This window comes from Pinus tabuliformis, chromosome 7 (genome assembly GCF_031772625.1).
Source record: "Pinus tabuliformis cultivar Carrire ecotype Pingquan chromosome 7, CPIR1, whole genome shotgun sequence".
Classification (NCBI taxonomy): domain Eukaryota; kingdom Viridiplantae; phylum Streptophyta; class Pinopsida; order Pinales; family Pinaceae; genus Pinus; species Pinus tabuliformis.
Window position 1 is genome coordinate 1660427844 of NC_142293.1, and position 11254 is coordinate 1660439097.

Below are 11254 nucleotides of genomic sequence, written 5' to 3' on the forward strand. Positions count from 1 at the left end.
GTAAAGGAGATAAAGATCATCTTCCTCAGAAAAAATACTTTGGAGATTAACCTTGACACTAAATCGATTTGAGTTACACAAACCAATTAACAATCAAGTTGTTTATAAATTTGGTTGATCTTAAAGATGATAAAAATCCTCGTCCTCGTAAAAAGATCCGATGGAGACTAACCTTCACCCTAAATCAATATAGCCATATCCATTTAGTGAAATAAATCAATGATCAAGTTGTTCATAGCTGGGAAATTTAGATATTTGAGAACTTCGTTCAGCAATCAAATGGGAAGATTGTGAGGACATTAAGAATGTTTTAGTCTAATTAGTTGGAGGAATTGTTTAGAAAGTTATGGAAATTTGGGTTATATTTAGAGAAAATCTCTCAAGGATTTTTGTAAATTCAACTTACAGTTGTTAAACTTTAAAATTTTAGGTGTCTTAAACGTTTTTGATGGTGTTGAATCCATTTCCACCATCAAAAACATGATTCAAACACTGCCTCTACAAATTTTTTTGAAGTTTTTTTGCTCAGATTCCTCCGCCTTGGTAGATGAACCCAGAGTATTAAAAACCGAAAAATTAATGAAAAAAAAAATGCAATAATATTATTTTGATAAAAATCTTATCTCCCCTTTGTCGCTACATACAATATAATTTATACTCGGGATTTTTATTATCTTTAAGAGTTAAATTTATCTAAATGAAATTTAACGAGGTAGATAATTTTAAGATTGATAATTTAATTGAGTTGCATTATTGGTGTCTTTTATGATTATCTTAAGTTCTTGCGCAGAATCAGAAATAACAATTAAAAAATATTTAAATAAAGTTTTGTTGCAATTAGTTACCGACCTTTCATTAAATTTACACATAAATACAATGCTATGAACATTTGTTTGCCTTATTAATAATCATCGAAGAGAATAAAATCTTGATTGAGGGGTCTTATAAATTATTTTATATTATCCGGGACTGGTTTAAATTACTTTTTCAAAAGAATACATATCCTAAGAAGAAGTAGCATTTATAATTTTAAACGCTCTTACAAATATATATTGCTAAGAACATAATAAATTTTTAAATTAAATGTTTAATTAATCAAGTTACTTTAGCGTTTTAATGGCTGACTAAAATAATTCAGCTTATGTTATAGAGATGGCTATGGTACCATCATTATGTTGCATTTTATTATTTACATTCCATGTAAAAACCAAACTCAATATTACAAGTGTTAGCTCAACATGAATTTTTATAAATAATTGTACTCCATTCTCTAATTGAAACCAGTTTTTTTTTTTGGATTTTATGGTAAATATGGATAGTATTTCAATGTACCATGCATGTTAGAATTGTATTATTTTGGATTTATCCAAAGTGGCATCTATTTTTTAGCCTTTCTCCATATGGTTGGAACCTGTGATCTAGCTAAGACTAAACTCTATACAAATTAACTAGTATACATTTCATAGAATTGGTATACATTTCATAGGTACTGCTAGAGATTATTTTAAATGGTTAACATGCATCTTCACGCCTTTATGTATCTTCCATTTAACATGTCTTAACTATATGAATAATGCTTTTAATAAACCAAATAATAATAAAAAAGATTTATTTTTGTAACTTATTTTTTTTATTAAAATAAATAATAATAATAATATAAGACTTTTTTTTTAATTAAATCTAGACTTTTTTTTAAATTAAAATTTTCTTTTTAAAATTTATTTTATTTAAAAAAGACAAAATCTCTAAAAGTGTAAACTTTTTTAGAGTGTAAAAATTTTAAAAAAAGTTTATCCCATTTGGTCCTTAAATTTGGATATATATATATATATATATATATATATATATATATCATGTGTAATTTTTTATTATTTAAATTGTATTTTTGAATGCATAAATAGATTCAAATCTTAAATTGATTTTTTTAAGATATAATGGATTGAATGTCTTGATAGATCTTGGATTGTGAAGACTACACACTTTAAACTTACTATTCCACCAAAATTTTGCTACATTTTAAATAAAATTGACTAAAAAATATGTTCAAAAATAGGTCAAAATGTAAAATAATAAGACTACTTAAAATATTTTTAACTATAAAATTATTTATATAGAGAGAGTAAACATTAAATATTTTACTTAAAGTAGATATTGAAATATTTTATCTATGAATGATATTATCTCATTCAAATGTTTTTTTAATTAATATATTTTGAAATATATGTAAATATTATTTAATTCAATATATTAAAATATTTTATTTAGCATATACATTTTTCTAATATTACTAATATTTTACGAAATGTTAGTTTTATATTAATAATTGAATGAATTACACATTTAACATCAAAATATTTTATTATAATTAATATTAGAGGCTGATATCGAAATATATTAGTTAACATGTATATTCAAGTAGTTTGTTTAAGTATAATATTGAAATATTTTGAATTATGCACCTTTCCCACAATTGAAAATGAAAATATAGTTTTTTCATTTTTCATTTATTTTTAAATACTTAATCTCTCTTTAATGTTTGATATAAAATTATGTTAATATCAATATCAAAATAATTTTTAGTACTAAGTTATAAAATAGTGATAGTATGGTGATTGATCTTTTATAATGATTTTAATTAAAACTAACTTCATATATTTCTTTTTTGTTTGTCAAGTTCTCTTTCAGGCTTGGCTAACTAGATTTTTTTTAGCATGTCTCCTCCCATGAGGTTTGACTCTAGATCACCTTTCTAAGGAAGCCCATCCTCAATCGGTTGTGCTAGTAAGGCTTAACAAAACTAGCCCTAAATATATATATATAGAGATAAATAGTTACATTATATTTATTTATAAATACTATATTTTTATTTAAAAAGAAACAAATATCAGTTATTATTCATATTAAGAAGAGACATAATTACATATGGTAAAATACACTTTTCAACACAGTAAAATAAGATCTCACCCGCTCATTGGAAAACAGAGCAACATAATCCATTGGGAGTTTTTAAAAGCAAGATCACTGAGCATACGATTCACAGTAATTTTTACAGTATGTGACTGACAATTTCCAGCCTAGATTCTCCAAGAACCTAATTCAGTTGAGAGGATTTTAATCATTACAGCTGCAATTTGAAAAAAAATAGATATAGAATTGGTATTAGTATAATAATGTGATAACATGTTTAATTAACCATATTTGAGGTAGTTTAATTAACAATAGTCGTGAAAATAAAGCCTTACTAACCCAAAATCTTGAATTTAAATTTTATACAAATTTTGTGTTAAGCTCTCACCCTAGATAATCTAACTCGGAATTAAACCATATGAGATGTAAAAACCAAACCTCTATACATAAACTATTGACCACGTCCTCAAACTAACATGTATAAACTGAAATGTATATCACAGAGCTTATTTGTTTGTTTATCCCTTTTTGAATGTAAAGAGCTTAGTTGTTTATCACGTTCGGAATGCGTTGTGGATCCCTTATCACAAGACGCGTCACGCGACTGTGGAAACAAACCCAACAAATATATCGCACAGTGCTATTAAAAGGACAACATACTTGAGATGTCGACAGGACATTCATTGCCTCTCCGTCAAAGTAGCTACGAATATTTCTTCGTAAGTCACCAATATTTCGTAACGTTTATGGAGCGGAGATAGTTGGAATCTGGTTAAAAAAAATTCATAAAACTTTATATATATGGTATTTAAATTATTTTTTTATGGTGAATTGATGGTGAAAATAGATTCAGCATCATCAAAAATATTTAAAACACTTAAAATTATGAATTTTGATAAGATTTACAAAAATTCGTACAGATTTTTTCAAAATATAACCAGAATTTCCATAACTTTTTATACCAAACACATAACTTTTAAACTCTTCGAGAGACACCCAAGCTTAGACTACTGCATTCGTGACAGCCTTACTGCTTTCGTGACAGCCTTCCAGAGACACCCATGTCGCGGCATTGCAGGATCCAACGAAATTACGACCACGAACGCAGGAGTCTTGGACACGCGTTAAAGGAAAGCGACATATCCGCGACACATCTCCCTTTAAATACAAACCACGGCACACCCAAGGATTTTTCTCCTCGTCAGCTTTCGGGTTTGGAAGCCATTTTTCTTGTTAACCGCGCTGTTGTTCGCCTCGGCTCGCAGTTTGCCAAGGTGTTGTTCTTAGGGTTTAGGGTTTTTTGGTGCAGGTTGGAGTTTTCGTTTCAAGATTATTTTTTTCCAACAGAAATTGATTCTAGTAATGGGCGATTCCGAAGGCGATGGCAACAATTGATATGCGGTGGATGGAAATCGTTCCTCGGAAAAGGTTATGTATGGGAAGACGGCGGCCTTTGGAGAAAACTCTGCAGTCAATTGCAGAAGAACGCAGTCTCAGTAATGGTGAGCTCATGGATGGTCTTCGCCCTACATTTGCTGCGGTCAGCGACCTCAAAGTGGAGGGCGATGATCAAAGTTTTGCATCGGCAGAGTGTTGAAGTTTTTCTCTTCGGCTGCCAAAACTTCTTTGTCTTGTAAATCAGAGAGTTGTTTATGGGAATCGGTACATTTGGACGGCCCATCTGTGAGAAAATTTGTAATGTATTTACTGTTACTAAAATCTTTTTAAAAATAATTGGATTTGTTTTCTCAAATTGGCTTATGGGTCATTTGCTAAAGTGACATCCATAGGATGCGCAAAGTTGCTACTTGATGAGGCTTTTTTCATTCTTTGTAATTTTAATATTAGTATTTGCACCTTATGTTGCAAAGGAAACGCGGTAAGGCATAGAGTGGGGAAGAATAGGTAATCAAATCCATCAAAATTAAATTAAATTGATCTATTAATTTTTCATTTACATACACTGAAATCGTATGCAACGTGGGATAAGAATCTCAAGTTATCATTCAGATAAATTTCTATAGTCAATGTTCTATTTTAAATATCTTACTCTTTTGTCATAACTGTCATAACTGGAAGAATCTCAAGTTATCATTGAGATAAATAAATCTCTCTAGTGCATACTTGTTATATATATATATATATGAATGAAGATGTCTGCTATGATTTGTATTACTTTCTATAGTCCATGCTCTATTTTAAATATTTCACTCTTTTGTCATAACTGGAAGAATCTCAAGTTATCATTGAGATAAATAAATCTCTTAGTACATACTCATTATATATATATATGAATGAAGATCTCTGCTATGATTTATATTACTGTGGCAATGCCATTTTTCTCTTGCAAAGTTGCATCCATTGGTTTTTTTTAAGACACTAAAAGAATCTAACTACTATGGTTTGTTATAATCGATGGGTTATATTTCAGATTATATTGTAGATGATGTTAGATACATTAAATCATTTTGAAATAAACACGGACATGGCATTGGCATTGATTAGCAGCATATGCTACAATAACTTATCTTCATTGAAAAAGAGGCTGATGTATTCATTGAGAATCTCTCACACTAAAACTTCTTGAAACATGGCTTGAAACACCATGTGTTAATGATGTTTTCATAGAAGTTGAAAAATGAATGTTTAAGGCAACATGGATGTTGTAGAAAATAAAAATGTTAATGAAATTTCCATGCAATATTGTCCTTGAGAGACAAAATATTTTTATGATTTATTTTGGAACAAATTGATGAAGAGCAAGCTATGGAAGGTGACATGTGGTAGTCGTTTACATACAAGCCAATTTTTGAAGAAATAGAGGACATGCATGGACAACTTGGAAGAATCGAACAGTTGCACCAGCCAATAAAGACACTGAAATCTGAAGCTTACAACAAAAAGACAAAGCTAAAGCAATGAAGAAAAGAAAAGGAAATCCAACTGATGTAAAAAAAATTAAATTGTAAGCATAGCTTAGACTCGGACCATAAAATATCTTAGTTTAAATTTTGTTTTTTGTAATTAAAGGGGAGTGTTGCATAAAATAATTTCAACCGCCCATTTAAATAAGAGACAAATGTTTGTTGGAAATCTTCGAAAATTTTATATCGGAACGATCTCAAAACATACAGGTAATGACTCATTTTCTTCGGTCAAGGATAGTGTGCATTTGCATGGAGTTCACAAAACAATTACAAGTGATAAGTATATTTATTTTCAAAGTGATTGGTACATTTTTTCCCATTTGCAAATCGATGGTACAACAAACATGGTAAATAAAGTTCCCAAAACATGTTGCAGATAAATTCTGGAGAGCATATAGACAAAATGAAATTTAACTGGTGTCAACAAAGTACAAGAAAACCACCCCTCCTTATCGTCCAGAGTTGTGAACTTAGTGGAATTACCAATATGAATAGGTTAACAAAGGTGTCAAATAGTTCAAGCACAATAAATAGGTAGCCTTTCATAAAAATAAAAAGGTATTCCCATTAAAGTAAGTGATGGTACATCTAAGAGGAGTGATTTCCTAAAGGTTTCTGCAATAAAGTAAAGTAAAAAACAAAGGAGATAAGTTAAAACTTAAAAGCAAAATAAAATTGAACCATGTAAAATTCTAATGACAAGGCAATCATCGATATACATCACTTAAAATTTCAATGTTTCAAACATTTATATATCTAACACAAGGTCAAATGATGAAGCAAGGCAACGTTGAATGACCAATTACACGTCCATCAATTTATAAACTCTATTTAGTCAAGTGCAAAGGTTTACCAGATTCATGCCACACTGACAAATAGAAAAAAAAGTGATGAAACACAATGAGAGCAGTTTAACATAAACTGATAAACCAAAAAATGAAGATATGAAAATTGAAAAACCTAAAAAGCTAAATTTGTGAATGCTTGCTTTACGAGTAGAAGAATGTAGAGCCTCGGGGGTTAGTTCAAGATGAACCAGACATGAGATCTTTTCCCAAATTTGAGAGGTTACAAGTTTGACTTTCTTGATCCTCTTTATATTACGCTCCAGAATCACTCCAGAATCAGGATCAACGTTTACCTCATTTACCATTCACAAATCATAGGAAAGTACTTAGAACTTAGAAGGTTTTCCGCGAAGTATTTTCTTTTGAAAAAAAAAGGATAAAAAGATGTAAAACTTCAAAAAAACCTGCAACTAGATCACCAAACATGTATCAACCTGCAAACTTAGCTGACAACATGCAACATTGTGCGAATTGTATACTCAAGTCCATGAGAGCCAAAAGTTGAAGTGTTTGGAAAGTGTTGAAGAGTTTAGAAAGTGTTACCATTTTAGTATTTTTAGGATATATCCTCCATATAAACCCAAAAATCCAAATTAGAAATTACACGTTTTATTAAAATTAAGTGCTAAGTTCTCCCTAAGGATGGTCAAAATGACATTTATTAAGCAAAGAAGCCATGGAAGCACTGGAAGTAATGGTAAATGTATAAAGCATGCATACATATGTTTTCCAGAGTCCATACTCCACCCTATGTTAGAGGCTTACATGAATTTGATCACCACAAAGTCATTAATTGGTCAAGTTTATGAGGTACAAGGTTCATGTATCTCCCCATTCAAAGTTAGTACTATGGAGCAGGATAGATCTTCATTCCCTAGTCGAAGGATGAATAAATATACCATCACTGACAGGGAAGGCATGTAAAACAATATTAAACTGCCATCACCGAGGGGAAAAGAACTCCAACCTTGCCTTTAGGTGATAGCAATCAAAAAGATGTAAACAGTAGTAATTCTGATATCACTGAGGGGAATATGTGAAAACAATATTAACTACTATCACCAAAGGGAAAATAACTCCACACCTTGCCTTCAGGTGCTAGCAAGCAAACATATTCAGATTTCCAACCAAGTCATCCCTGGTGTGTCACCAGTGTAAAGACAGACTTCCAAATTCCTACCAAAGCATCAATCAGTTTCCAAATAAGATTCAATGGTATTTGGGTATTTATTCAGTTTTAAGAAACCAACAAGTCTGGTAGTCAGTAGTGTTCTTTTCCCAGTATGTACGATCATTATTGGAAAAACTTAAGCTTTTTCGTATTGGGTTTCAGGGCTAAAATTTTGGCTAATTGTTATCATAATGAGATTACAATGGGTAAATTGGACTGTATCGGAAACCTCAAAATAGACTGTCGTAATCTTCACCATTCTTGGTGCTTGATAATATAAATATTGACCTTAGATTTGATGTGTAGGAGGTGCATGATTATATAAACATCGTTGAAAAATTCCTAATTAAAGTTCAGAAATTAGTCTAAAATTAGAAGATCTACACAAATCTAGAGCTTTTTGCTGTGAGCTGTGTTTGCGATATATGGAAACATACTGAATAGTACAAATTTAAAACAAGAGAACACAGTAAAAATACACATTTTTGTGACATATGGAACTGTACTGAATGGTACACATTTAAGACAACACAACACAGTAAAAATAAGAGAAGTTGCGATTACTTAAGGAATCAGCAAACATGTCACTTGGCAGAATCAAACAATGGTGGGGCAAGAACAACACTCGACTTTAACAGACCCCGCAAACTTCCGTTTGACAAATCTGCTCTAAAATGTAGGATTAACTTAAAATTTCGTTGTTCGCATATAACTAGCTATCCTGCGACTAGTAGCAGATAGATTAATACTTTTTCCCTTGGCCAATTGGACGCTCCATTTTCCAATTGCAGATCAGCCCTCAAAATCTTATATTAATTTTCTTAATTATGCAACACCTTATATTAAGATTCTTAACCATCATACAAAAGTATTATAGTATTAACTGTGACAAATATTTCAAATTATAGTTTTGCATTCAATCCCAAATAAAAAGCAACAGTAGATTGGGCGCTCTCACAAAAGGTGAAACCTACACATATATGACAGAGCTATTCGTGTTTACTCTATGGTCACTATTTCAAATCTATACTAAGGTGACCTAAAAATTAGGACAAGAATACAAAACATCAAAATATACAAATTTGTTACTTCTACATATAATTAAATTTTGGAGTAAGAGTGTAAACTGTTTCTGGTTAGTTGACTAAAATTGAGTTATAAGGAGTCGAAGTGAACTACTAACCATTTGGAAAGACTAAAAGTCTATACAGAGGAAGCAGGGGTGGCAGTGATCAATTGGATCAATGAAAATCAGGGACTTGATTATGCGTAGAGGCTTGGTCATGCCACAAATGGTGAGAAAGAGGAACTGGCAGTTTATCAAGGCCTTGAACTACTTAGGGCAATGGGAATAAAATGCATTACAGTGGTTCCACCATAGTAATTTGAAATTTGCATTGTCGAATGTCTCCACAAGAAATTCCTCTTGTAGAGTTCAAGCGAGTCTTGCTACACTCATTCATAGAGTTCAAGCAATGATAGGATATTTTTGGAGAAATAACATGTGTAATAGTGGTGGGGATTCCACCATTGTAATTTGAAATTTGCATTGTCGAATGTCTCCACAAGAAAATGTCTTGGTCGACTCATTCATAGAGTTCAAGCAATGATAGGAGATTTTGAAAATTCCTATAAACAGTTCTCATCCGAGAAAGAAAAATATTATCAAAATTGAAGTCTTTCAGGCCCTGAGAACTCTCCATTCAATCACAGATTCAAGGGCCAAACCTTCAATTCAATCGCAGATTTCATATAAAGTAATTAATGTGGAAAAAGTCTGCAAAAAATCAGGATTAAATTCTAAAATTGCGATTTTTTCAACAAAACTATTTAATCCTCCGATTTTTTGCAGACTTTTTCAGAAACAAAAAAAAACACGATTTATTCGTTATATGCCCAATTTTATCGGGAGTTGACCCAAAAAGTCTGTTGTCTTAAGAGTTGAGACTCGGACAAAACTCAAGATTCAGGGGTTGATTCACTATTTTGATATGTGATGTAGCACTAGACTTCATATACATATTATATATTAGCTTTCTTTACATGTTTATGTGGAAATGCATTTATTTGATGTTGTGAATACTCTAGATGTTAAAAAAAAAATAATAATAAATGAATATTTTTGTGTTTTTTTAATTTTGCCGACTTTTTTAACGAGTTTTTCAACTTTTGGACCCTTGCCGTAATTCTGACTTCGACTTTTTCCACATTGATAATTCCGACTTCGAATTTTTCCACATTGATATAAACTTTTGGACCCTTGCCGTAATTCCGACTTCGACTTTTTCCACATTGATATAAACGTTTCGGGGCCAATATGGGGGTCTCAATTCAAGGGCGGAGTCGGGGACTAATTTGGGGGTCATTTTAAGAAGAGCGACTTCGACTTTTTCCACATTGATATAAACGTTTCGGGGCCAATATGGGGGTCCCAATTCAAGGGCGGAGTCGGGGATTAATTTGGGGGTCATTTTAAGAAGAGCGACTTCGACTTTTTCCACATTGATATAAACGTTTCGGGGCCAATATGGGGGTCTCAATCCAAGGGCGGAGTTGGGGACTAATTTGGGGGTCATTTTAAGAAGAGTATTTCATATAAACGGCAGTGAGGGCTGCTCGGCCTTCTCTCCCGTCCCATGATATAACCTTACTATATACACAAGTACATCGGTCATTTTAAGAAGAGTATTTCATATAAACGGCAGCGAGGGTTGCTCGGCCTTCTCTCCCATCCCATGATAAAACCTTACTATATACACAAGTACATCTTGTTGCCCCAAGTGTTAGACTGTTAGTTCAAGTACGAAAGTGAGAAATGGGAGTTAAAGCCACTGCAGAGACCTTTACTTCAACATTCATACTCACTAACAATAGGATTTATTAACTGTATAATAATGAGGAAGATTGTTGCATGTGGTTTTATTGCCCAGTTCTTGGGTGTTGGGTTTATTGTATTAGCTAGCCCTTCAAGTCGGATTCCTTTGATATTAGGAGTTTGGAGTTTTGCATTGATGATCTCTATCAAGAAAGCTAGAAGTCTAGTGAATTCACCAGTCATTACATTATTGATTCAACCAGCAAAGGGCATCAGTTTCAGATTGCACTCTAGGGGTCACAGGTTGAAGAAGAACTATCTCAGTGCTGCTGTGACTTAGGTGCCATCATGGTTCATTGCCAGTCTAGGAGGGTGTGGTGTCCTGTGTGAATGCAATGTTTATAAGGCTCAATGCGAATTGGCAAATGCATCCTGCAAATGGACCAGATGGCAGGGAGATTGGAAATACAAAGCAACGGCAGAAAGCTGTGTTAGGGATCAGTGTGCAATTGAATCTGCCATCCAAATGTTGGCATCTAATGAATGGGAGCATGTTTTTGGAGCTTGTATGCATGCTCACAAGAGG